Here is a 27,931-nt window from a genome sequence, read left to right as displayed (position 1 = left end):
AAAAAAAAAAAAAAGAGCGATACCCAAGAGAATCACCTCCCATTGGACTTGCCTCACTGTGACTCCTCGAGAGGGGTAGACAAAAAGGAAGGTAGACTATTTTAAAGAAGCTTTCAGGTAAGGAAAAACAGATGGCCTCCTCTTTCCATTTGCATTAGTTAGAAAATTGCAATTCATACATTTCCATTCAAATATGAGTGGGGAAAAAATTAAATTCTACCTTCTGAAGCAGAACCAAATCCAAATAACCTGCTGCCAACAAGCAAACACTCTGCAGCATGCTAATTTCAAATCTACTTTAACTTCTTTCTCATTACGTTTGCAATTACTTGGGAACTCATACTTGGATTTTACACCACATTTTTGCCTCATCTTCAAGCATATTTCATTAAAGTGCTTCAGAGAAGATGACAATCTACCATCAGCCACACAGCCCACCACACACCCACCAGCCCAGCCTCAGGCAGCGAGGACAAGCCACACGAATGTGCCACCAGAATACTTCTCTTTGTAACACGCTGGAAGTGAAATGGCTTTTGTCCATCCCTGCAAAATGTTTCTGGATGGAGCTATCACGTACTTGCTGGCCATGTGGTTACCGAGTAGCAGTCCTGCTATCATGCCCAGTTTGGTGTATGAGTGTAGTAATAAGAGCGTAGAGCTAATGTTTACTAAATGTAAGATGAGTTACTCATCCCATGACACCCACTAGCACTTCTTCAGTGAAGAAGGCGGCCCCGTTTCCATGAGTAACGGCACTGCATTCATCTCAAAACAACAGCCGCCTTCCAAACACATAATACTCCCTGCTTGCGGGCGTTCACTCAGCAGCCAGGTTTTAGAAAGCCCAAAGAGTCACGCACTGCTAAGAGCGGCACCAGTAGAATCCCCAGAAAGCCTCGCACCAACCTGTTGCAGCTCTCTGGTGAGATGCAGGCAAGGGTACAAATTCTGTGGGCCCGCTCTTCTAGAAAGCGGCGATCCCACCTGACCAAACAGACTGTACAACAGAAACGGCTGTCCAAACGCAGACACAAATTTTCAATGAGCAAGTCAGGAATCAGCAGGTGTTGTAGGGTGCTGCAAGCATTCCAGGTGTGCTTGATACTGTCCAGCTGCAGCTTCTCCACCTCAAATGTAAAGCTATGTGTATACTGTAAGAAAACCTCCTCCACCTCAGACAGAATTATTGCTACGCCAGTTGGAAGAAAGCAGAAACTATTCAGGTTGATGATTAGCGGTGTAACTTCAGTGGTAAATGAAGTTAACAGGGATGAACTCCCATCAAACCTTACCCAGACAGTTCTATGTTTCTGCTTACCCGTGGAACACACAGCACTTCACAGTATTTTTTTGAAAAACTAACATTTTTAATATATTTTTCCAAAAAAGGTGCATCTTACCTAAATTGATTGGCCTGTATGCCAAACTCCTCCATCCTCTACTCCTACCCATAGAGAAGTACTGTTCTCTCTTTTTCCCAGCGATGGTTTCTGATCTGTTGAGTTACAGGTAGGTAAGTTCAGAGCCCAGAATCCTAAAGCTACATTTTAATATCTTTATAGAAGTAGTTCAGTTTCTGGAGTTGCTAAGCAATAGCAAGTTGTAATGGCATGAGAGAAGCCGCTTCTATTTTAGCATATAACACGACAACATTCGGCTCCATGATAGCACTTGCTTTAATGTTCATAGTATTTCTTTAATGGAAAAGCATCAGCTAAGAAGCAGTTTTGATGGGTTTGATGCTATGAAAATTAATTTCTTAAGTTACTTGCCACGTTGTTCTATATACCACAAGATAGTTGAGAACTAACAGTCATTTTCAGTAGCACAAAATAATGTCTCTTGCCTTCATCCTCAAGGTCACTCCAGATTGTAAAGAGCATCTCTAGCTTATTCACAATACAGGCACTATTTTACAGCATCTGATCGAACATATTGCAACCAGCAGAGCCTTCAGCTTAGGACACGCTTAGAACTGAAGTTGCATCTATGACTGATGTATTTAAATACATTATAGCTCACTGAAGCGTACTGGCTTTCCAGCAAGGGCAAATAATTTCTTTCAATAACACTCAGTTATTTTTCAAGTGAATGCTACTATTGCACACCTACATCTGCTTGTCCTGTACATGAGCCATGGCTGCAAAGCCCAGACATGAAGCTTTGCAGTTCAAGACTCTCCTCTCCCTCTTTTTCTGCCCACTTAAGCATATACAAGCAGCAGTGTTACAAAAGGAGAAAGAGTGGGCTGTCTCCTTACTTATTTAGCCAACATAAACAGTAAAGATCAAGAACTTCTAAAAAAGGCTGGATTTTGGTAGCCAACAACTGCTATCTAGAAAAGGAATCTCAATGATAAGAGCAGCACTTTCATTTTATACCCTAGCACAGAAAGGCAAACGTGTTTCCACTTTTCACTGGTATGTTTGCTTCTCATTTGTCACACACACACTAAAGTGCTTCTCGAAACACACAGGAGAAATTCAGCCTGAATAGATCAGCGCAGAAGTTCCCCAACGCACTTTGTTTTTGGATTAAAGAAGTTAAAGTGATCGATTTAAAGACAATGAAAGGGATTTTGAGTGAATGTTTAACTCTCCTTTATGTGCTCCTCATAGTTTACTCCTTGAACATGAGAAGTCAGTAAAATTTGTGATGCAACGCTTACACAGAAAACATTTCCAAAGACACGCTAATCACTTGCCTATTTTGTAAACTGTTCCTAATTTACAGTTTTTTGCCTTTGCACTCTTTTTTTGCAGAGACAATAAATCCATACAGTTAATCTTAATGTAGCATTCATTCCACAATAAAAGGGTATGCAAGAAAAGAAGAATTTTTTTTGCTTTATTAGTGGACAGATCTGCAGTGGAGGCACACTCCATTAAACAAGTTTTTTTCCCCCCAACTATTGCTTTCATGGCTAACTGCCATTTTAAATTTTGTCTTTTATTGCAAAAGGCAACACAAATATAAACAAACATTCTGGTTCTCATTTCCATTTCAGGAAGATTTATATGCAATTCCCACCCCCTCACACTGCCTTTTAATCAGTACTCAATGAAGCATTAAGGGAGGCAACCCCAAAACATCCCCTTTATCTTTCTTGTATGAAAATAAGTTAGCAAAACAGCTAATACGCTGCCTGTTAGGACTTAACAGTACTGTAGTGTTAGCCCTCCTGTGCCACATCCTGGGACAGCAACATCATGATGTGAGTTGGCAAGACTATTCATTGGACTACCTTGGTTTAGCTCTTATAGCGTCCAAGTCTCCCAAACAGACGGCTGTGAACAAAACCAAAGTGAGAAAACTCAAAAGATTTCACTGACAAAAGGAAACAACTGTGTCTACAACTACTTTGTTATTAAAAGCATTTTGTCCTTTTATGATGGCAGTATACCACTGCTCTTCATCACATACCCAAAGATGCCTGTGCATCTACTGCACTAGCCTGACAAAGTCCACTAAAATGTTTGTTATAATCAAATTGAATAATTAATATGCCAGCAAGTCCTGGTTTACATTTTATGCTTTAAAAATGGTTAAACAGAATTTTTAGAAGGGTGAAGAAAGTGATTGCATGAGAATTGGTTGGGTGGTCACAGTTTTGAGGTCCCTTCCTAAATAACAGCAGATAGGCAATATCACAAAGGAGGAATCAGCCTCCATGAAGAATCAGCTGGACCCACACACCTCTTTGACTATTGCCTGGACTTATTTTTAGGTCTTAAGAGATCCAAAGCAGGACAGGATTATGCAATAAATAACGATCCCCATTATCAGAAGAAGGTCCTTTTCCTTGCTCCCAACATAACCATTCCTGCCTCCAAGTAACACTTTCCAGGGTGGACTTCTCTCCGCAAACCTGGCCACTCGTACATCTCCTTATTTAGGGTGCAAATTGCTCTACTGACTCTTGGAAATCTCTCAACTACATGGATAACAGGATGCCAAGAAGTGGCTTTGTGTGCACTGGTATTTCCACTTGCACTGGCAAGGTGGGATGCTCAAAACTTACCGGATCAACCAGAAAATATTTTGAAAATAGAAAATAAGATGAGTTAATTCTCATAAAACAAGCCAGTTACTATGTTGGAATACAGATTAAAAAAATACATCTCTACCTCACAATTAGGTAATTTTCAGGATATTCTTCATGCTTTATTCATATTGGACCTCTCCAGATAATTACTCTAGGTTATAAAAAGTCCAATTATTTGGGGAGATCACATTTTGTGGATCAATATTTGGAAGAAAGTTTCCACTACATATAGCTCCTATTGGCAGTCCCATCCAGCCTATGTATAATACATGGACTTTCTGAAAAAAAAACTCAACCTTGACAATCAATTCAAGGTATACCGCTAATAACATCTTTTTGAATGAAATGCCATCTGCTGCAACATTGGCTTCTGAAGAAATGCATGCTCTTTGCTGACCAACCAACCTGTCTGGGATTCCTTCAACCTGTGATTGGTAAACCTACTCGGAAAAGGTCACATTCCTCTTCCTGAAAAACGGCTAGGAAATTATAAACCTTCACTGCAGTCCATGACCTTTTGTATGGCATATCTTGTGAGCTCATTAGAAGACCGTTTTAGCAATAAGGAACACAAGGTATGATCAGAGTTGCTGCTGTTCTTGACATAGATAATACCACAACTACAGTTTACTGTCTTCCCTCTCTGATAACAACTAATGTAGATTATATTGGTTAATTTGATCAATCATACCTGGGTCTGGCATTCAATTTGAATCATTTTCCATTGATCAGTATCTATTTTGCCCTTACGTCCCGTTCCAGGTGAAGACCACAACAAGCATGGTCTGCTAAAGGCAGAGACAGAAATGGTTCCCCTTGACACGCAAACAGCATCATGCTCCAGAATTCACACTGTATGTAGATCAAATATAGGACTTCACATTAAAAACCCTTCCTGTTGCTGACTGACTCTGGAACAAACCACATCAACTTACTCTTAGTTCTTCTCATTTTGCAGGTATTTTTAAACAACAGGCCTTAAATCCATCTTTGCAAGCATCTTAAAAAAATAAATAAATAAAAAGTTTTTCACCTCCAAATAGCAGATAGCAGAGGGACTAAATATTTCTACTGAATTTTGTGGCAACACCTGCTGTTCAGAATTTATTTACAAAGACACAAATCAGAGTAACTAGTTTGACAAAAGGACCTGCACCCTTCACGGACTGGAGAGCTGAAAACTTGTATTTCTCATACTTAAGTGTTTCAGCTTTTAATCAGAGAACAGTTACTATGAGTTTGATGTTTAAATAATTGGATAGTATGGTGGTTGTAATGATGATGGCTGGGCAACAAGGGCAGGAGACCGAGGTGGAAGCTGTTGAAGTTAACGCACAGATCTCAAAGGCAACACAGGCAGAGAGGAGAGGGAAGGTCATCTGCAGGCTGTGGAATTAGAAGAGGTTAAGCGAAGTAAGTGGGGCACAAAAACAGATGTTTGTTATGTGGTTTTGGGACTCCAGCAGGGTTAACAGCTTTAATTCATAGATTTTACTTCTGAAACATGATCCTCCGCTGGTGGCTAAATGTCTCCTTTGCCTGCTGCCCTGTGTCCCAGGTAGGAAGCAGTTGGCCTCCCTGATCCTCTGAGGACAATTTAGTATATTTATCACTCAAGCTTTGTATGTAAACTAATGAACAACCTGCTTCACGATGCACAGCAAGCAAGACCTCTATGGAAGTGAGGAAAAAAAAAATCCACTCATTTGACAAATATACTAAAAAAGTGTCCAACAATCTTTCCTTAAACTACTGCATAAGTGAAAGCTCTTTTGATTATGCAAAAATGTGCTGTTATTGGGCAAAGGTTTATAAAGGAGACTTTTTGCTTAAAAAGGGAAAAAAAAAGATTAGCCATTAAAATATGATTCAATATTTCTTCTACAAGGAAAAACTGCATTAGTATCAGAATAGCAAACACTGTCTTGTACAGTCTTGTACACAAAAGTTGGACAGCTATCCCATTTTAACCTTTTCAATTCACCTTACTGACCAGGAAAACTTATTCAAAAAAAAAAAAAAAAACAAACAAACAAAACAAAACAAAAAAAAACCCCAATCTGTGAAATGGTAGTCGTCAATGCCACATAAATCAGTGGATTCTTTCTCCTGACCTGTTCCCATCCAATGACATCTAGAGCTTTGAAAAGCCACTTAGGTATTGTTCTCCCAGTCTCTCTGGACTGAAGTGAATGCCCTGGAGACCCGAGATCAGTGGCTATTCTTTGCAGGGATTTCTTTCAGTGCTGTATCAAGCACCAAGTCTGGCATTTGCCTCTGCTATTACTAACCTTGAATCCAGTCACTCCAAGCTTCAGCGATTTTATTTCCATGCTGTCCTCATACAACAGAAAATCTCATGACAGCTCCCCGTCAGTTGGATCAAGGTGTAAGAGAAGCAAAGCACTGTGCCCTGGGACAAAGTTCTTCCCCTCTGAGGCTGTGACTATTTCTGGCTCCGGGAGTTTCCCCAAGCCAGCATTGAGTGACCCTCAGCGAATCCCCCATCCAAATAGTTTTCAGCCTTCTCTTGATCCCACTTAAACTCTTTGTGTGCACAGCAGTATCTGGAGGGAGTGCCACCCGTCTGTCTCTGTGCCAAGCAGGCAGCTACCATCCAGAAAGGATGGGAGGGAGGAAAAAAAAAATTCTCTCTTTTTGGGGTCTGCAGAGTTGCATCAGGCTACTTACAGATTCAAGCAGGTATGTTTACACTGTTATTCTGATTTGTAAGCTGTCAGCTTTCCTCTCTCATTTCTCTAAAAAGAAAAAAAAAAGCCAGGTTGAGAACACTTAAGCCCTTCTTCCCCTTTATAATAATACAGGGAGATGAAGATGTTTCAGGAACCTTTTCTTACCATGAAATAACAAATACCACAACTGTGATTCTCCCCTGTAAGAGAAACTTCCAGATATAAACTTCATCTAAATAGGCTCCTCCTTGATTCCTAAAATATTGTATAAGCTTTTCAAGTGTCAAAGGTAGCATAGCAGCTGATTTTTAGAGAAAGTTCCTTCATACCTTCTTTCATGTGAACACAAGTCTAGAATGAGAGGCACCAGCTCTGGAAAAGCAAATCCCCCAAAGCTCATCACCTGAGCCTCTAATGCTGCTAGCAAAAGTTCAGCAAATGAACAAAGATACGGACTTCCTATGTCCTTTAGGATTTTAAGCAGCCTATAAAGTAAAAGGACAAAGCAGCAACACTGCCAACAGATTATAGAGTCGTTCATAGCACTGCCTGAAATGAAAAATGACAATGCCACTGTGTCTAATAGCAGGAGAATGCACATCTGCTACCTCCAAGTATTTGGTGCTAAACCATACTTGCCAGATCGCTTACCAAATTCATTTCTGCTMTCACTGCCAGGCTATATTTCCACAGTGCAACCTGCCAAAGCTGTTTTCAAGCCAGCACTCCTCAAGTACATTTTGTAACATAAATGTTCCTATTCAGTATATAGCAATATTCTGTGCCCATTTTGGGGAGAAATGAAACTGTAAATTGYTGTAGAAAAAAAAATGGAGTGGTGTCAGTAGTTTTTCATGAAATAACTGTTTTGGAATCTGATATTCTGATCAAAATTAACATTTAGATATTCCACGTTGCCCATCGCCTCCCACTCCCAGTTCCTGACTGCGTTAGAGCTCCTTGTTCAAGTGCTCACAATGGCTGCATTCCAGTGCGAGGCTAAGGGTTGCCTGCAAACGGTTTATAGAGTATGTGAAATGCTTTGTTTATCCAAAAATATTTTAGCTCCAAGAAACATTAAAGCAATACATAGATTTCAGCATTTACATAGTAAAGAACTGCAGCTCCTACAGATATGGGAATAAACTTTCTTCCTTCAGACATTATTACTGTAAAGAACTTTTTTGCAAAGCAAATATAGTGCTCTTAATAATATGCAAAATAAGATTGTTATAGCAAGAGTGAGGACAAGCAGAAGACAAAGCTGGGGTGCCAATTCACTCTTGCTCACTTGGCCCAACAGAGAGTACATTGTACTAATCTGTAGGAAAAACTACAGTGTGTAGCAAGGTAGAGCAAATCCTTCTCTATGGGATCTTTCCTAGCAAGTGGGCTAAAGACGACAACTATAAAAACAAAGGGAGTTTCCCTGCAGTCCAATCCCCAATTTAAATTACAATAGTGAAATCCAGCTAACCAGCAGATCATCTGCTAACACTGAAATTCATTCATACCCACCTTAAAAATAAAGCTCTGCACAAAGCATGTTATCAGGGTTGGTCTTTGAAGAGTGGAAGAATCAACCACACCGATGACACCAGAGACAAAAGCCTGACATTTGACTGTGGAAATTTTCAAGCTTAACACTCAACACAACTCAATTTAAGTATCTCAAGGCTACAGAACTGGAGGACAGCAATATTAAGAACGTTACAGTTCAAAAGCAACAAGAAAGAATTTCCTTTTCCAGTTTGAAATTCTTCTCCTTTAGAGACGTGCCCTCCACATATTCGATTCCTGATCTCTGCTTTAGGATGCACAGAGCAGCAACAGCACAAATCAGGTGGGGTGCTGCCTCTTCTAAGACCAAGATACCTATATAGAATAAAAGAGACAGCATTATCTCCAGTCTCACTACTCTGGTTCCCTACCACTAATTGATTAATGCATTTTTTCGGTATGACACAGCAACTTCCTGCTCGTTCTCTCCTTATTTGGCTCCGCAGGCTCCCTATCCCAGGGCCCCAGGTACTTCTACTTGGGTTGTGGTTTCTTTGACTCTGTCAGGGAATTCCCAACTGAGGCGGTTCTACACCGGTTCATTACTTCATCAGCTTTGTCTAGTTAAACAAAGAAGTTATCTCAAGTTACATTCAAAATGTAGAATACAAACAGAAAAAAACAGGCTCATCTCTTAAGCAGTGATCTGGCAGATACAAACTTTTCTTTTTTCTGTTCTTCAGGTAACTTCATTACATGTAGTTACCTGAAAAATAATACTACATACTTGCATGCACTTCTACTTTTATGTTAAAAAAAATACTAGGAGATCTTACACTACATTAGAACAACAAAAAGGCAAGTTTGGACATCACCAAAAACATACGTGCTAAAAAATAAGCCCTACAGTTTGACAGCCATTTCTTTGTAAGGTACCAAAATTTGCATGGACCTTTGCAGTAAGACGTTAATTCATACTACCTTCAAAACTAGAATTTGTCTAGTGTGGTCAGAGACCTCAAACAGAAACTGCAAGAAGTGAAACCAAGACAATTTAATATATGAAAAAGACAGAAGAGGGTAAGTTAGGGGAAGCTTTGGTCAACTTGGTGCTTACCCTCCATAAGGTTAACTTTAGCCTTACAACACTACAGGATAGTTCCTCAAAATGAGCCTTGTGTGACACCTAAATATAAGAAAACTAGACATGGCCTAGGAACCTAAGCAGAAACTTGCAGGTTTAATGCCCTGACCCTAAGTAGAAGAAATTACCGTATCTTTTATCTGAAAATACACTCTGAGTCAAAATAATTTCAGTCTCACTATAAAAAGTCTAAGAGTGTGTTATCATTTAGTATTTAACAAGTCCAAGACCAAATATTAAAACCACCACATAACAGTAAAACCAGACAGACGTATCTGCCAGTTTTTTTTTTTTTTTTTTTTTTCACTAGGGACAAAAACAGTTACGTAGCCATAACAAGTGCCAAATTAGTCGATTTGCTTAAATGCAGCATATAAAACCTGAAACCTTTAAAAATAAGAGATCCCTTTTCTTCCTCCCATCCCCTTCCAGAGGGGCAAGCTTTACAGATAGACAGGTAGAGAAAACCTAATTCCGAAAGAAGCGTAAGTAGACTTACAAATTTCACCTATGTTGTAACAAATTTCAAAAACATGTCAAACTAAGACCCATAGCAAATTTAGTCTCTACAGGAATCAATAGAGCACTAAGAGCAACATGGAAAATTTCCTCGTATCCTTGAATATACATGTTAGTACTAACGTAGGCTGAGTGGCTGTAAAGAAAAGCAACCTTCAGTCTCAAATTCACCTGCTCAGGCTTCAAACACTTGTAAAGGGACACAGTTATCCACTATCCATTTAGTCCAATTAAAGCATCAGCCTGATGCCCTATCAGGCCTCGATTTTCATTAGCAATATTATGGTTCAGCACCAGCTCCCCAGAGATCTTTCCAAGTTACACACCCAATGCCATCCTCTCTTCTGCAGTACCTATTTCCTTCTGTTTCAGAGATTTACATGGGTCACGCTGCTCCCGGAAAAATTACAGCAGCCTTTCGCATTCTTCAACCCCCTTTCAGGAAGAAAAGGAAGGAAGGGCACAGAAACAACAGCTGACACCAAACTTGAACACACCAAGAATGAGACCTTTTCATTTTGCAGTTGGTTAAAAATTGCGTAATAGGGGAATAATACAATTAAACGAGCCTGCTTGGGGATGGAAGAGGAAGACACTGCGACATTCAAGCAGGTAGATGCGCATCCTGTCAGAGCTAAAGAGGGTTTTGAGTGCTGGTTCAGCAGGGAGATCTATGAGTACTGAAAAGAAACTAGAAAAGCTCTTTTCTAACAGAATTACAAGTGGGCCAAAGATAGTAGCAAAACTTTAGCTTTTGGGAGAATCCAAAGGTCAGAGAAAATGAGACAAAGGTATAAGAGGGTGCAACACATGATCAGATCTCCATTTTAAACTCGCATGACTTCTCGGTACACAAAGTCATCTTCTGCGCCTGGCCTGGCATCTTCTTGCATACAATACTGCCTTGAGAATTAATGGACTTCTCACATCACTGCAGGTGTATGTTGCAGGGACACATCAAAGCAGGAGCTCGGCACTGAGACGCTTCACCAGCACGTTTCACACCTACTCTTTCATATTATGCACAAGGGATTGAAAGCAACTGCATCCTGTGATCAAGCTAAGGATTCTCACCATCCTCCTTCGGCACTGGTCCATGAAACACTATCCAAGCACGTGCAGGGGCAGAGGGAGATGAGTATGAACAGAGCTACATAGCCAGACTTGGGTAGCAGGCTCTGCACGGGGGAGAAAAAGAAGCCTGGGGGAGAAAAAGAAGAAAAYTGGCCAATATCAAGTACTCATTTTCCTGAAGCAGGTTTTCTTGAGCGCTAATTTTGAGCTTAGACAGCTAGCTAGTGGTGAGGGAATGCAGACCCAGAATGACAAGCAGAACCTCTGACATTGTGAAGCTCTGCCGCAATTCCTCCCCTCTTTTACAGTGAAYCTTTTTCTTTGTTTAATTTACCAAATGCATCTCACAAATATCTCACACAGACTAAAAACTAGTGTGCTAAGTAGAGCAAAACTGAGACAGCAAATCTGCTATTACATTACAATTATCTTCCATGTTYCTTTTTCCTAATTATTTTGGTTTCATAGTTTTGAATGGAAGGTAGGAAGAAGATAGAGACAGATCTGTTCATCAGAGCAGCATCACATAGGTAATGACATAGTAATTCAATATATGCTCGCTCTCCTGGAGTATTAAATTCCATGGCTGGGTCTGTGATGGAGCCAAGTAATCAGGTTGAGGTGCAGCCTGCTCCTAAATTTCACAAATCTTGCCTGTTTCTTGGGTCTCTGGAGGCAAAGCAAAGAGAGGCTCTGCTATCAGTGTGCTGGTACTGGTTTATTCCTTTGTGTCTGTAAAATGTAACAGTTCAGCAGTAAGGTTTCTTGGCAATATGCAGTGCTTAGAGGAGCCACAGACCTTGAACTCCCAAAGATGTTTTACTGTCATCTGTCACACCTGCTAAATTTAGCAGAAACCCTTTTCTCCTGTGACCCTGGCTTCAGCCTCCTGGGAAAGAGAGATTTATTTATYCTTTTGTTGCAGAAACCAGAAGTGAGACCTGCACATGAGCCTCCCTGCTGAAGGCAATGAATTCAAGCTGGGTTTGCACTGAACAGCAATTCACTGCAAATAAAACGTAAAGTTAGAAAAAGATACTGTGAGAACAACCCAGTGAAGGGCACACAGGCRCTTTCAACAGCCTGCAAAGCAGTGTACAAGAATGGCTGACGAGCAAGAGCTATTCTGTGTTAAAAATTAATACATCCTTAGTTTGATGCCTGATACCTAGATCTTAGTGCTTCTTAAGTGGGCTTAACACACATGTATTAACAAGAAGCAGATGACTTCTTGGTGGCAGAGGATGGGGGAAAGAGGACAGTGGGTATCTCTTCTGCTGGAGAGCAGCATGCCCATAAACAAGCTAACTCAASTCCATATGCAACAAAATTCTAAGTACAGCTCAGTTCTAGGAAAGACCTCACAAAAATCCGAAACAGCTAACCAAAGAAGTTATTCTGACTTTCAAGGGTTCCTGGAGTTCAGAGCAGAAATTTATTTCATATCCTTAGGGTTTTCTATCCTCTGTCTTGACCTAAAAAACCCATCAACTTGGAAGAAGAATTTACTGGACCGCACCCCTGCCACATTTCAGCAACTGTTTTTTAATCTTGTTTCTTCTGTATATTGGAAAGCATCTGTGCATGGTTCCAGCATTCTTCCTGTGCAGTTAAGAGATGGTTACTTTGTAAACTGCCAGGAAACAATCCTTCATCCTAAATTATTCATTTAGAAACTGCTTATTAAAAAAGCCTTCTTCCAAAGTTTGTTTTTGAGAGTGCTCAGTTTGTTAAGCGGCCTTTTAGGCAAAACCAAGTCCCATAGGACAGGAGAACTTACAGGGCCACTACAAAAGCAACTGTGGCAAAGAAGCACTTTAAAGCTCTTGCGTRGCGTATTTAGCACTCCTCAGAAAGTCAGCCATTCAGAGGCAAACTGCATTTCTGAGAAGCAAAATTCAATTCGAAGAATTGACACTAAGGCCATCAACACACATGCAAAAAAATACTAAGATTCTAATTTCACTTTGACCATTTCCAAAGAAAAGCTGCAGGAGAAAAAGACTTGAAAGTCGTTTTGTTCCTGAACTGCAGCTCTAATGACTAATGTGACTAATACACAATGGCAGAGCTAATGCAGCAAGCCCAGATGCTGGATTGAAGAGTTGTTACTGTCCCACTGCCATAGATACCTAAGTAGCTTTACAYGCACAATATTTTAAAAGCCTCAGGCCACAGAAGCCAGAAATACTAGTAGCCTATTTTTGACCTGCACTAGCACACCAACTATAGCTGCTTTTTTAGCAATCCTAGTGTTACAAATGGTTCATGTCCATCTAGTGCTTGTTCCTCTCCCCACTCACTTATGTTTCCCAACTTTTCCCCTCCCTCAGACCTATTCTCCCTGGTGTTTAATTTGTTATTTCTCACCTTCTTCAAGTTTTTACTATGTAACCTCAATGGTTTTAAGTTTGGGATCAAAGAGAAGAGTTTTCCTGAGTTTTTTTAGCATTTTAACAAAGGGCTAAGTTCCTTTTTCCATCTGACAGTTTCTATAGCGAACTTCGATACTGTATCCAGTGACCAAAATGTGGTTTTTGAAAGACAAGTAACTTCCTTGAAGAAACTGAAGTACTGGACATGGGATTGAGGGAGGAATTTCCCTCTATGTTCCATTCTTATTAAAAAATACTAATAGCTGGGAGTYTGAAAGCTAGCATTTACACAGACGCGAGGGACGAATAATCCTTTCCAAGCACGTTTTGTCAATAATRAAAACATTACCTTGGCTTTTACTTACTTCCTTTTTAAGAGGCCATCTCTTATAATGGTTGCATGCATCTGTTACTCAAGTTTTCCGTTAACTTAATAAATACCAAACAGCCTCTTCCAATTTTAACAGTTAATCAAAAGGTTTAGGAAAGGGTCCAAAACATTAAAATGACAGGGAAGAAGGAAAAAAAAAAAAAAAAAAAAGGAACTCTGGAAATACATGCTCAAGTTCTAGTTGAGCGCAATACTATTTTTTTCTGAAAAACTGGAAAAAAAATGGATCGAGAAACTGAGCTGCATTTTCCTCAAAGGAAAATTAGTCCCTTTTGGGACTAGTTGGCACTACAGGGAAAACCAGAGCTTGGGAGCAAGGACTTGGTATCAGTATAGAGGACCCAGACATACATGCATGTACGCACACCCCTGACGTTTCTCCATGATGCCTTGTTCAAAAGGGAGAGCAGTAACAATATCAAAAGAGCATTTGTATCACAAACACTGAAATCACTACATTATCAAACAGAATCCCATTCTACCCATTTCTGCTTTGGAGTCCAGTGATAGTAAACTACAGTCCTCGAGTAAAGAAGTTGATTCTGAGTTGTCCTCTTTCGGTTCCCTACGTAAGAGCAGAAATTTAAGAGTCAGCAAGAACCAGTTCCTAAATACCAGTAGTGCAACATGTTCTACTTGTAAGCAGCAGACACCTTTACTGATTTTACAGCTCAATTGATCTTAAATCTAGCAAAAGCATGTTTTGGGGCTCCACCTTCTGCCAACTACAGGCCATAAAACAAGCTACACCTAGATCAAAAGTTGATTCTTCCCCCAAAAGGGATCCGTTCTGCTCCCCGTCCCCAAGACACTATCTACAAGTCTTTACTCTAGCCAAGCAACTGCTAATTCTCCTTAACTGCTGGAATCTGTCCTAATCCTCCGGAGGGATGGAGAGCAGGCAATTCCTATRCAGGCAGTAACTACAGCCAGTTCTCCCTCCCCTGCCCTGCGGGAACGCTCATCCCCAACTCCAGCTTCCCACAGACAGGCAGGAATCAAGAGCCAGGGAAATTCTTTAGCAAACCTCACCTATTCCCCACACAGCACTGAGGCTCCCCCCACCCCACCCCAGCACGTGTTTTTTCTTGCTGTTTAATGAATCGCTTCAGCTGATGTGCGGATCCGTTGTACTTCTGAACCACGCTGTCACCGAAGGCTGCTTCCCCCCATGCTGCTGGTAAACCACAAGGTTTCTGAGGCTGTGTGCACGCTGTTGTCTGAGGCACACACACTCCCACTTCCCAAAGCGCAACGGCAATATCTGCCTCGCGCTGCACAAGCGGCTCACCTCCCCTTGCCCAGAATTAAGCCTGCTTAGTGAAGGTTGTGCTGCACTGCATTTACTGTGAAAAGCAGCTCTCCGCAGACCTTGAGACTTGTAAGTTTTGATCCAGGATGCAATTCTGGTTGAAAATGGCTACGTACTTGCATCTCCCATGAAGCAAGCACAACACCACGTCATATTGAGTCAGGGAGAGCAGAACTTGGGAGACTTCATTTGGTGGTTTCGGTCCGGCTCATTGCAAACAGCTTGGTGAAAATCCATATGTGCATGCTCACTTGTGCGCACAAACAGGAAGAGGCTCCTCTAAATGGCAAGGACAGTACCGTATGCTGCTTTTTACTTGCTTAAAGGCAGGGCCATAAGAGAGAGCACAGGGACAGTTACCGTGGCAAAGCATCCTCCAATGTACCCTGGAAGCTGGCACCAACTCTGAGAAGGCAGAAAACTACTGCAATCGCTGCACCCTGAGGCACTGAGAGGGTGCAAGATGAGGGGAAGGAGGAAAAAATCACCTGGATGGAACAACTAAAGGGTTTACGCTAATAAGCTTAGCTGCTGAGCTGGTGGTTATGAAAGAGATATTTCAAGTCCCAAAAGCACGAGCGGATTCTGCTCTATATGGGCATGTAGGTGTGGGTCTTTCTATGAACAATTCAGGACAGACTGAATTGCTCTTGCAATGTGTGTCAATTAGGGAAAAAAAGGGGGAGGAAACAAAGTGACTCATTGTCTGTGAAACTGGATATAAAATATAAAAAAAAAAAAAAGAAAAAGAAAAATCGACACAAACCCTACATTTCTGATGCTGACCTTGCAAGACAGACTGTTTTCTGTTTTAACACTTTCAAAGACAGTCCTCTATACATACTTGATCAATCACAAGTACTACCAGTTACTACAAACAATCTCCAAGAATATTTTAACCCTTTTCCTCCACCACAATTACTAGGAAATTATTTGCAGATGAACATGAACATCAGTTCCATGAACACCTATGAGCCTAGGGCCAAGGCAGTGGCAGCAGAGGTCTGAAGAGGCCCTCAAGAAAGCCTGAAGGAACATGAAGTGGTGGAAGACATGGAGGAATGGCATGAGGATCAGTCCAGGATGGGCAGAAACTCTACTCTAGGAAGGTTTCAGGTCACCTCCAACTTGTGCATGAGGCTGAAAGCCGAAGCTCACCTCCACTGACTTGGATGACAAGTAGTCCCTTGACTAGCAGGTTTAATTCAGGAATGCTTTCAATATCACACTGAGAATACTTACATATAAATGCCCTGTTAAGCAACTTATTGCTGTATCGCAAGTAGATTGCATATCAATACTTACACTTAGGAATGAATTAAACATGCAGCTTTAAGTACTCGCAAATGGCTCCAGATAAGGGAATAGCTCTGCTCTTTTTCCCCAGCACAGTTAACTTCAATGTTTGTCTATGGAGAGATCTCACTTCAGACTGCCACTGGAGGAACAGTGCTGCCCTCACCCTGTGAATGTAAATCATAGCAATAAAAATACCAAATAATCATAAAAGAAGGGTACATTGTTCAAAACATAACATTCGCTGTACAAGACAATCTGCTTTCTAAGGGCTTGACTTTTTTTTTTCTTTAAGAGGAAGCTACAAGCAAGCTGTATGTATTATTAAACACACAGCAACTCAATATAAATAAACAATTAACTCTGATTTAAGATGACCACACAGTGAAGCACCTCTGTTTTATGAAAATGTCTTCAGATAAGGTTAAAAAAGTTTTTTTTTTTTTTTTTGAAGAGTCCTTAAAAGGAAACAAACTTCCATATCCAAATGGGGATAATATCTCCAGAGAAGCACAGACAAATGCATTGACTTTCTCTCTTATTCTTTTAGTTCTCCCACCATTTTTAGAGCTATAAACACAAAGGTCAGCATATTCATTTCAATGAGCATATACTGAAAATGTCTTGCTTTGCAGTGTCTGCAGAGATAAATGGCCTTTTCCTTCTTTCTAGCTGAAATCTTTGTTTTCTGTTTTGGTGAAAATTAGCAGCTTTAAGAGGAATGACAAGCAGATGCAAGAAATACCCAAAGCTCCACACACAAACCGCTTGAGTCTGCAAGCTCTGACCCTAAATCACGGACTGATTTCATGCTTAATTGTATCTTGGATACACTTACACATCAAGTACAAGCATACGTTCACATATACAGTTCATCTAAGATGCTGTGAAACGGCTTTGTAAATTCTGAAATCTCTTCTGAGAAGACAGACTAGTCAAGGTTGATACAGTATCACTGTAATAGCATCAATATTTTAATTGTACAATACTAAGATCAGGCACCCTTTCTGTGACATCTGGCCTTAAGGGTCCCACAACTACCCCCCAAAAAAACCTTTTTTCCCCATACACCACATCAGACACAAACTGTTCACCACAGAAGTTATTCCACTTCAGTAGGCAGAGCTTACCATTAGCATTCTGCACAGCACAGACTTCAAAGAAGCAAAGTCAATCGCTACTTTATAAAAAACACTAGTGAGGACAGCAACTACATGGCAAGATCCCACGTGCTAATGTGCATTAGGTTGTCGCTTCCTTCCCTGGAAGGTCCTCCCCTGCTAGAAGTCAGGGTCCTCCCCCGAAACAAAAGACCAAGATGCAGTTTTCTGTGACCCGCTGGGACAGACTTTAACACCATAAAATGGGAAGAGGAAGAGAAGGGGAATAATAAATAATCAGTGCTACTACAGCTGTGAATGAGTTTAACCCAGAAAGCTAACTTTGATGTGATAAGCTCAAGCAGGAGATAGAACTGAACTATGTCCCAGCTACACGTGACCAACCAAGACTACAAGATATAGTTATTTTTCTGACATTCAAAAAGGAGCAGGGTATACTTATTGGATTGTACATTTGTATACCCAGCTATTCTGGAATCATTTCACCCTGTCAAGTCCAACTATGCAGAACAGTTAGAAATCACATTAGTAGCGCCTCACACGAGAAATATATAAAGGCTTCATCTGTTTGGAGATCCCACAAGAAATCAGTTCTTCTCATACAATATAAAAAATGTTTTCCGGAGTGAGCCAGTTGCCTCTACAAACCTATTTGAGCACTAAAGCATTCAGATATAGTTTATTAATGATACTGATAATCAGCAAAGCTAAACGTTGGAAGTCATTTCTCCCGAAATCAGGGAAACTAATCTAAATAATCGCTGTGATTCCAAAATTACCATGCTATTTTGGCTTTTTAATTCTCCATGACGAGTTTTACCATATCCGCTAAGATCAGATGTTGGACCCTTCACCTTAAAACAGCTGGATCTTTAATGTGCTTGCAATTCTTTCTCCTTTCTGACACTATTGCCACGAGAAGCATGAGTACACTGCACTAAAGGGAACTCATTTGCAGCAATGCCGCAAGTAAAAAATGGGAACACACATACAACCCCGTTTCAAATGCTCTCAGGACACCTTTAAGGGAATAAAAAGACCAAAGACCACATGCAATATYGCATGTCATTTAAGCGCAGAGAGCAATTCAGCTAGGCAAGAATTATTTAGGCAGGCAAAGCCTCCTTCATTTTACAGGTTTTGCAAAGCTTCAGATAGAAGGTCCAGACACTGACCAGGTTGCCAACAAATCYGCACATAAAAATAAGTAATTAATCTAGTAGCATGGCATAGCATCTGACTGAATTTCAACATGCAGTTATTAGAGGAACTGCTTGAAAGAAAAAAAAAACAAACAAAATGCAGCAGGCATTAGGAAAGGACATGTTTTACCTAAAAAAACATAGGATGTTCACCAATTTTGCATAGGTTTTGATATATATTCTGCTTTTAAACAACTCAGGATGAAGAGATTATGGGTTCTTACCAATAACGTATGTCCTGAATATGAAAACAAAATTCCCAGATTGTTACTGAATAAAACTCCAAACTAACTGAGACTCCGGCAGGGCTTTTGAAAAGGGAATCTTGTCTCTAAGTGTACTGGAATTCTTCAAARGAGTCGAAGGATAAAAGATACAGATAAAGGAGATATAGTTAACGCAGTCTACTTGAATTTATTTCCTCATGGCATTTGACAAGGTCTCTCACCAAAAGCTCCTGAATAAACTAAGCAGCCACAGATAAGAGGAAAGATCCTTGCACAGAAAAATGATTGATAAAAAAGATTACAGAAAAGTAAAGAACAAATGCTCGGTTTTCTTGGTAGAAAGACCTCTGCCAGTGAAGATCTACAGGTATCAGTCCTGTTCAACATGCTCAGTCTGTAAAAATGCTGGATAGTACACTGAAAACATTTCATGTCTCGAGTACTTTGTGTAATACTAGCACAGAAAAGAATCTAATGTGAAGAATCACAACAGCATTTTAAAGATAGGTGGCCACTCAATAAATTGGCAAATTAAGTTCACTGTAGACAGCTATAAAGTGATGCTTATGAGAAAATGCCAGTACAAAGTGAACTGTGATTTAACCAACACTATTCAGAACTAAGATCCTCAAGGAGTAACTGATAGCTCCTTGAAAACATCAGCTCAATTAGACAGGCACAGAAAACCAAACAGCTAACCGCATTCTCTGTTGCATAAATCTGGTGCACCTGTATCATGAATATCATCTGCAGCTCAGGTTCTTCCCTCTTCTCCACTCTCATCTCAAAAAATATAAAGCAGAATAAGAAAAGATTTGGGAATGGCAATAGAGATGACCAACAGCACAAAATAGTTTCCATACAAGGAACAGCCAAAAAGCCTGAAACTCTTCACTCTGCAAGAGACCCAACCCAGAGGGGACCCTGTAACACAGGTCTACAAAATCACAGGCTGGCACATGTTGACCATTCACTGCCTCCGTCAGTGCAAGAACTGGGAAACACCAAAYGAAACCTGCAGGACTGACGGTCTCTATGCATGAGATGGGAACCTCAGGGTGCACAAAAGTCACCTCCTCCCAAAATCTCAAATTAGATTCTTACCATAATAGGTCTGCAACCCTGGAGATTTTCAAAAAATGTGAAGTTAGCCYTGCTCTGAGCAGGAGGTTGGGCTAGAGACTCAAACCTAAATCTTCTCATGATTCTGTGATCTTCATAAGTGTAACCATACCCACTTACATTTATATTAGCGAATGTATTTACTTGCCATAGACCAGGATAATATAAAGTTACTCATCTGTACAGAAGATTAAAAAAACTATTGACCAGTTTGTAATGACTAAGCTGGCTTGCTGGTTTTCTGGCTTCTGCCAGTGAGAAACCCTAGCTAGCTAATCTTTTCACCCTCTAGTATTTTCTAGTCATCTCATTTCCTTTCAGCATATCTACAGCTAAACTGGACATAAACTGAGATTACAATATTAATCAATCATAGGTTGTTTATCTTTTCAGATTATCCTAGACTATTTCCTATGTTATCTCATGCTAGGCAGCAATCTTAACTACCCTTACAAAAAGTGCATTTAACTGGGATTCTGTCTCAAGGACATTACAGATGCTAAACATTTACATGGGTAAGCTGGAAAAGTTTGTAGAAGAGGACTCCACCAAAAGTTACTGGACACAAATATGACAGAGCCAGTTCAAAAAGCATCTGGTAAGAAAACTGGCTGAATGCTGGGAAGTAGTCTTAGATGCTTGCTCTATTTTCTGGTCCTTCCTTAACGTCGGCCATAGTTGGAAAAAAGATATAGGGCTAGATGGGTCTGTATGTTCTCAACTCAACTACTCATTCTCTTGCAAATGTTCCCAAATAAATTATGAACGAAGTATCAGAATGCAAGTAATCCACATTTGACACACATAATYTAGGCTTCATTAAAAAAGAAAAAAAAAGTGTCCTTTGATAAATAATCTATTTACAGGCAGAAAGGTAGAAAAACGGAAACAGAAAATTCATGAAAATAAAGTCTATATGTGCCTTTTTTTTTAATTTGTGGTTAATTGCCCATTGCTACCTAATAAGGTTTTTGCATTTTTTCATAAAGAGTTGACAAGAAAAATTAGCCCATTCCTAAGTATTGCTTTTGGTAAATCCCAGTTTCTACCATCATGACTAAAACTGCATAAAATCACATTTCCATCAAACCTATATTCTGGCATCCCAGAGGTKCTGATGCAAACACACAACGATGTATTTTGTCAAGTAACTATTTCGGTTGGGGYCTTCACTTGCTTACATTCATCCTTCTCTACCCATTCATGCTTCCTTCCTCTAAGCCTTGTTGCTCACTCACTTACTAGCCTCGATTTTTTTTCCCTGAACACTCAAATCATCAGATCATTGGTGCTTTATATTTTTCATGCACCTTTGACTTCATAAGCAGCAGCATCGCAGCTCACCGCTCTTACTAGCTAGCAGTTTCCCACTGCCTGCCCACCTGCTACTTCTAGATTTTCACTCTCATTTAAAGCAAACAGACTTTGAATCCTAACATGTCTTCACCAGTTAAGCCAGCTAACAATGCTAGTGCTGAAGTGGCCACRGGCATCTGAGCTGCTCCTATCAGTAAATGATGAGCGTGCACTGGGAATTGCATGTCGTTCACATACCTGAGCAGGTATTTTTGCAAGAATCACCTTCAAATTACTTTCAAAGTCTTTCTCTCACTACAAGAGCCACCGTTAAATTTGTCAAATAGTTTTAAATTTACTTTCCCGACAAAGTTTTCCAGAGCCATACATTTTGACTACATAAAATTCTATCTGGAAGAGCAGAGGCTGCAATGAAGACAAATTACAGACCTCACAGCGGAACAGAAATGATAGCTCAATTTATATGGAGCTGTTTCATTAGCATGTAGATTCCAAACAATTCCTATGCAGTTACCGAAGTACTATCCAAGCCTTCCTAGCAAGCAAAAATCCATTCTGTGGACAAATAGGGCTTTTATAGCTTGGCACAGTTCTCAACTGCAGAGTCAAACTTTTCAATGCGTGGTAGATTTTTACTTGAAAGTGGCAGAAGAATTCATGCCAGAAGACCGTACAAAATGCCAACTCAGCAGCAGAAGGTCAAAGAGCGGTATCAAGAGATTTTACAGAATTATTTCAAGACAAGCTTTTTAAAAACACTGTGCTATCTAGAAAGGCATAGAGCCATGCTACTAGGAAAACCTAGTAAACACAATCTTTGTGACTTCTTTCCAATCAAAGGTCTTTTTTTAACTCTCTACCTTACAAAAAGAGCAGCGGTAGGGACTCCTGTAAGTGGTAAGATCTGTTTCTGTGTCTGATTAGACCTCAGTTCTTTGGCTGTAATCAAGAATAAAGATGAAGTGTTAAACCCAAGAGTTTTATGCAGACCATCCTCTACAACTACCATCAGATATCAGACTGAGGCAAAAGGTCTTATATCATAAAACAAAAGTAAATCAGATCCTGCCACAGAAAATTTAAGAAAGCACAACGCAGTTTAAGGACTAACAGCCCTAACAGTTACCCTGTCTCCACTAGCACTCAGAATTATGGCTGCAGGAGGAGAAGAAATTTATTTCGACCTAAAAGAAAGGCTCTGTATTCCCCACTTACCATTTTTATAGAAGCATTTAATGTCACTTTAGGGTCAACAATAACCCTGAACAGATGTTTAGCATGAGCACTTCCAACATACTGGATTTTGCCAGCTGTCACCACATCGTAATAAAAAAAAGAGATAGTAAAGCCCCATCGAAACCTGATCTGTCTGTTTAGGATCTCCTTCTGAATATACCACAAACAGAGTGGTAGATTCACTTATAAGAACAAATTTGCAAACACGTAGTCTCCCGCTAAAGCATTTCAATCATTTAAATCTGCCATTTTAATAAATCCAAGTATAAGATTTTAAATTCAATTAGTACAAATCTCAGCACTCCAAACATTAACTATGCAAATGACATTTAATGGTATTCAACACACACACAGAATGAAGCTAATACACTAATGGACAAACAAGGAAAATGGTAAGACATTCCAAAATGTTATGCTCTTTTCCACTCAAGGAAATTAAAGGCATAGGATGAGCTAGCCAGGAAAAGATGGCAGCTATTGAAAAATCTTTCTTAAGCTAAGGCCACAAAAGCCCTTCTCTCCAGGTACAATACAGAGCTACATTCGCATGTAACAAGAGAGTGGAGAGGAAAAGCAGCTGCCTTATTCAACGAGCTCTCCTTGCAAACTGCTGGATTTTGCAAGCAACAAATCTCAGATAATGCTGTTTCAGCTCTTAAGACAGGAATCACAGTCTCTTCTGCCATTTTATACTTCCGTTTTCTCCCGCCTCTTCGCTGATGAAAACTTAACCTGATGCAGACTTAGGCAACACTACTCAGTTCACCTGTGCTCCTCAGAAGGAAGAGGCCAGCACGGACATTCACAGGAGCGCTAAATTTTACAAGCCCCATCCCAGCTGACAGATGAGGATGAGATATTGCATCTCACCCTGAAATAAGCCAGTCCAGCTACCACACCTGAGGAATTCTCCTATCTCACTTTCCAACTGCACACCTGCACCTCATCCAATTTAATGAGAAAGCTGCCAGTTTTCACACAGCTATGGTTTCCTACATTAAAAAAAACCACCAACAACAAAACAAGCTAGAGTTCAGCCTTTCAGGGATTCCTTTAAGACTTTTTTCCAAGTAGCAATACGCTTTGCATTGAACCCTGTGAAAGCCACCCACAAAGTGATTACAAATCAAAGAGGCAGAAGATGCCCCACCCTGGGAAGTCTAAGAGAGAAAACAGCTTTTGGGCCACAGTTTAGTAGAGGAAGAAATTCTGTTTAAAACGGTGCAAACCTGTTCGGGTGAAACCTAACATTAGTGAAAATACTTTTGTGTTAAAGGCTTAAAAGTGTTTTACTTTGAATAAAGAAATCTACTGACTTGGATGAATGAACCGTAAAAAACACTAATAAGTTAATATAAAAAGCTGCATTCCTTTAAAAGCCAAGCAATACACTCCTAAATCAGACTTTTTATTATTTTTTTAATCTTACTTACTCTTGGCCAAGAACTGTCAGAACAAAATTTGAGTGGCAAAATCCTCTTCAAGGATTTTCTCCCAACTACATTAGTGCTTGATAAGACCACAAACAGTATGGACAAGTGTTCCCAAAATGTTTAAATATCCTCTTATTTTAGCAAACTATATGTAGCATAGGGAAAATAGTTACACTTAGTAGTTTATTAACATAGTTTTGTTTTGTTTTTAAATCAACAAAAGCCAAGCACATATGACTGGCACCAAACACCATCTCCAAYACATTTCAAAAGCATAAAGCAGACTTAGGTTGAAAGCTCCACCAACAGCCAGTATGTTTCATGCCTTCTGAAGTCTCTTCTACATTTCTTCCTGATTTTAGGTGGGGAAAAAAAGGAAGAGGACTTATCATTACTAATGTTAATAAACCCACGTACATTGAGAACATAGTTTCCAAGCTGACAGCACAAAGGTCATGCAGAACATCAGCCTCTGGAGGACCACCTGCCCCCGTCTATGTATTGGTTTCCTGGGTGCAAGAGAGCTACAACAACACTGAAATCTTTTGAAAAACTCTGTAGGTTTACAAGAGGCTCAGTGTTTAGCCATTTCTTTCAGGTGGGCCAAGTTATGAGCCTCAAAYTCTCAAATCATAAACTCAGGTTTTTGAGCCCATTTTGGGCCTCACCTCTATTTCAGAGCATTTCTATACATACAGTTGGTTTTGATGTATTACACTTGAATTATGACTAAAATAGCATTCAGGTGCTCTGCTCCCTTTCAGCAAAGAACAGTTTGGACTACCTCGCTGTGAAGCCTTAAAAATCCGTACTGCACAACATGTGTCTGTGGGAACCATACAGTGTTTTTCAAGAGAAGGATCTAATGCTAGGTTCTACAGAACCAGTGTTCACGACCACATGCAACTATCCTTGTTAGTTTTCAGGTGATTTTACACAGTTCTTTTTTCTTTCTTTCTTTCTTTTTTTTTTAACCTCCAAAGAGGCCTTATCTGACATGTTGGAAAAAAAGGTTCTGGATTATTTTTGCCTGAGCATTTTACACGATGTACAGTGGCCCCAATTAAAAAGTCTTAATTCAGTGACTGTTCCTTACGSCCAGACTTAAATTGCTATTAAATCTGAGCAAGTCCCAGGCTACCCATATTTAGCACACCAATTAACTGGTCTTGAACGTCAACACAGTATGGTAGTGACCAGAAAGCTGAAAGAATTTTTAAGTTGCTATCACCAATAATGTACGCATTCATCCTCAGAATGCTCAGTTAAAGAGAACTCTGTAATTATTTAATTAAAAGCAGCATCTATTAAAGTTTGCATAATGCTTAGAGAAATAATGATATACATGCAGAACAGTCATACAGAAGGAGCTATTAAGTTACTCTCTTTTGAAGATACCACTAATCCTGAGTAGTCAGAATATTCATGACTACCTCCAAGTCCTAAAAATTACCTGAGGACTTCAGTTTATTAAATTTGTAAGTGTTGTAAGTTTTCCTTTAAAAATAATTAAAAACATAGAAATATATTGTCGCTAGGTTAATATGTGAAAGATGAAAGAAGCATGACAAATGATTTGGGAATCAAAGTTTGATACACAGATTACAACAGATTACAAATACAGTTTAAAGACATCTGAGCTGAATTTAATTCTGTTCTACATACACACAGAAAACTCAATGCAATCTCTCTAAATTTGGGGGGAGGGGGTCTCTTATTGTTTTRAAACTAGCATTTATCTTTTATCTGCAACCAAAGAGGGTTGATTGCATTTTCATTCCAAATTGCAAGCAAGTTCACAAAGCTGAAGCAATTTCAATGYCCGCCAAAAAACTCACAAAATAAAAACACAAAGTATGCACTCTTTCAATCCCAAATACATTCCCAAAACAAATATAGCCAAGCCCAAACCCACCCCAGAGCTTCCACTGACTTGAATTATGAGGAATGATGCCTAAATTTTATGCTAGCTTGGAAACTGGCAAGAAGGCTAATACAAATCATTCTCATCCCCACACAACKGAGGAGGCCAAACAGATTTTGGAGCAATCTCTATGAAAGCTGTTGTCACACAGCGACACACTGATGCTGATACCAGCCCTTTGGACAACAGGAAATTCAGTGGGTTTGAAACATCAACACGCTCTTTCTAGCCCCACTAAGAGAGAGCGCGTGAACCAGTGTCTGCAAGCTTCATCGGCACCATGTCAATATGGCAGATCTCCATCTTTACAAATAATACCCTTTTCTTTTTCCTTCCACCCTCGCCTCGCTTACTTACAGTGAGAGCCCCTGAAGGCTCCAGGCCTTCTTTAATGAGGTTTTCACATAAGACTGAATAAATTAGAAAGCTTGATCAAAATAGGGCCTCTAGCAGGCACACAGTAGTAATCAGACAGCCACATACATTATACACCCAAAAAATATATATTCAAATAATCCAGCCCTTCAATCAGCAAGCAATTTCACAAGTAAACAAGGAGAGTTATTTACCTGCGAAGGTACTGGTGTTGAAGGCAAGGCCTCTCAGCATTAGTTCTGCCGTTAAGCCTCTTGGCCCCTGACACATTTAGGCTGCCACTACCCAGTGAACCACAGATTTAAAACAACCCTAACACCACCACATCTTGACATTTTCAGGCTTTCCCCCCCACCACCTCAATTTCTCCCGCTTCAGGCTCATGCACTAGCTTCACTTCCACCTTACACTGTTTTGACCTTGCAAGATACCCATATCACCTCAGCTCTCCCAGAGCTCTCACTTCAGCAGTGCACCAGGCGCAACTCTAGCTCTGTAGAGTCTTCCCTACACACACCAAAAAATACAGTTTGCTGCAGTTCAGTTCAGGAAAACACTGCCAAGCTCTAGCACTGCAGCCAAGTTTTACCTGATCATCCCTTCACACAGGACACCCTTCACAGACGGGGAAGCACCCTTAGGCACGATGCAGAAGGTCTCGTGATGTCGGGTCCAAGCTACTTCGACGCATGTTTTCTACAAGAGGGATTTCCTTCTCGCTCACGTGCATGCACAGTACAGCACAGTGGACACCTAGAGCTTTGCGTAGAAGAGAAATCAACCTGTTTACAGCAGAGGAGGGACAGCACAGCAGAAAGGACATCTGCAGATGCAGGTCCTGCCGCGTGTCTTCTACAGTCACCCCACCATCCCCACCAGGCACCAGGCTGCGGGTGGATGGCCACTGCGGTTGTCTGGCCCATAATTTCATGAGGGGCGACTCCCTGCACCCTGAGGGTGCCGTTTGGGCCACACCACCCCAGAGCTTGCTGGGCTGAGGGGACCAGATCCTCTCCACTGGGTRCCCTGGGGCTGAGAGGACTGGACACCCTGGGCCCCCTAGGATTCCCCCCAGGATTGAGGGGATGGGACCCCCCAGGCCCTGCTGCAGCTGAGGGGCCCCAACCCTGCAAGGCAGTGGCCAGGTCAAGCAGAAGGGGGCCTGGGCTGAGGGGATCAGACACCCAGGGCTGAGGGGACGGGACCCCCCAAGGCCACGGTCCCTGAGGAGAAGGGGCCCCTGGGCCTGAGCAGAGCTGCCCCCCAAACCCCCTGCACTAAGGGGGGGGGGGGAGAACCTGCCCCCCAAGCCCCCCGCAGCAGAGGGACGACGACCTGCCCACGACAACCCCCCGCAGCGGGAGGGGGGGGGGAGCAGATCCCCTCAGCCCCCCCCCCGAGCTCCCAGGGGGCTGAGGCAGTCCCAGGCCCTGGCGGCAGCTGAGGGCACCGGCCCCTCCAGGGCCTCGGTGCCCGAGAGGAAGGCACCACCGGCGCGGAGGGCACCGCGGCCGCGCCGGGAGCCCCGGACCCGCCGTGGCCCCGCTGAGTCGCGACATGTCACCCCCGCGGCCGCCGCCCGCCGCCCTGTCACGCCGCCCAGCCCCCCGCGCCCCGGCCCG

The 27,931-nt window shown here is 41.1% G+C and overlaps 1 protein-coding gene across 4 annotated transcripts in view; it reads right to left on the bottom strand.

The window, feature by feature from the left end:
* The window catches only part of SGMS1 (sphingomyelin synthase 1), a 94,057-nt gene extending 67,026 nt beyond the window's left edge, over positions 1-27,031 (bottom strand). For 3 of the 4 annotated variants that reach the window (XM_085306153.1, XM_085306152.1, XM_085306149.1), the window contains exon 1: positions 26,899-27,031. The gene's annotated coding sequence lies outside the window, so the exon portion shown is untranslated. Of the gene's footprint in view, positions 1-16,361; positions 16,428-26,898 lie in introns of those variants that run through there. The other variant, XM_085306150.1, reaches the window with a different exon arrangement.
* Between the last annotated feature and the right edge of the window lie 900 nt (positions 27,032-27,931).

This window comes from Rhea americana, unplaced genomic scaffold (assembly GCF_003343005.1).
Source record: "Rhea americana isolate MKP2758 unplaced genomic scaffold, rheAme1 scaffold_233, whole genome shotgun sequence".
Taxonomy (NCBI): Eukaryota; Metazoa; Chordata; class Aves; order Rheiformes; family Rheidae; genus Rhea; species Rhea americana.
Note: the sequence above shows the minus strand (reverse complement) of the source record. Positions and strands in the feature narration are given on the sequence as shown.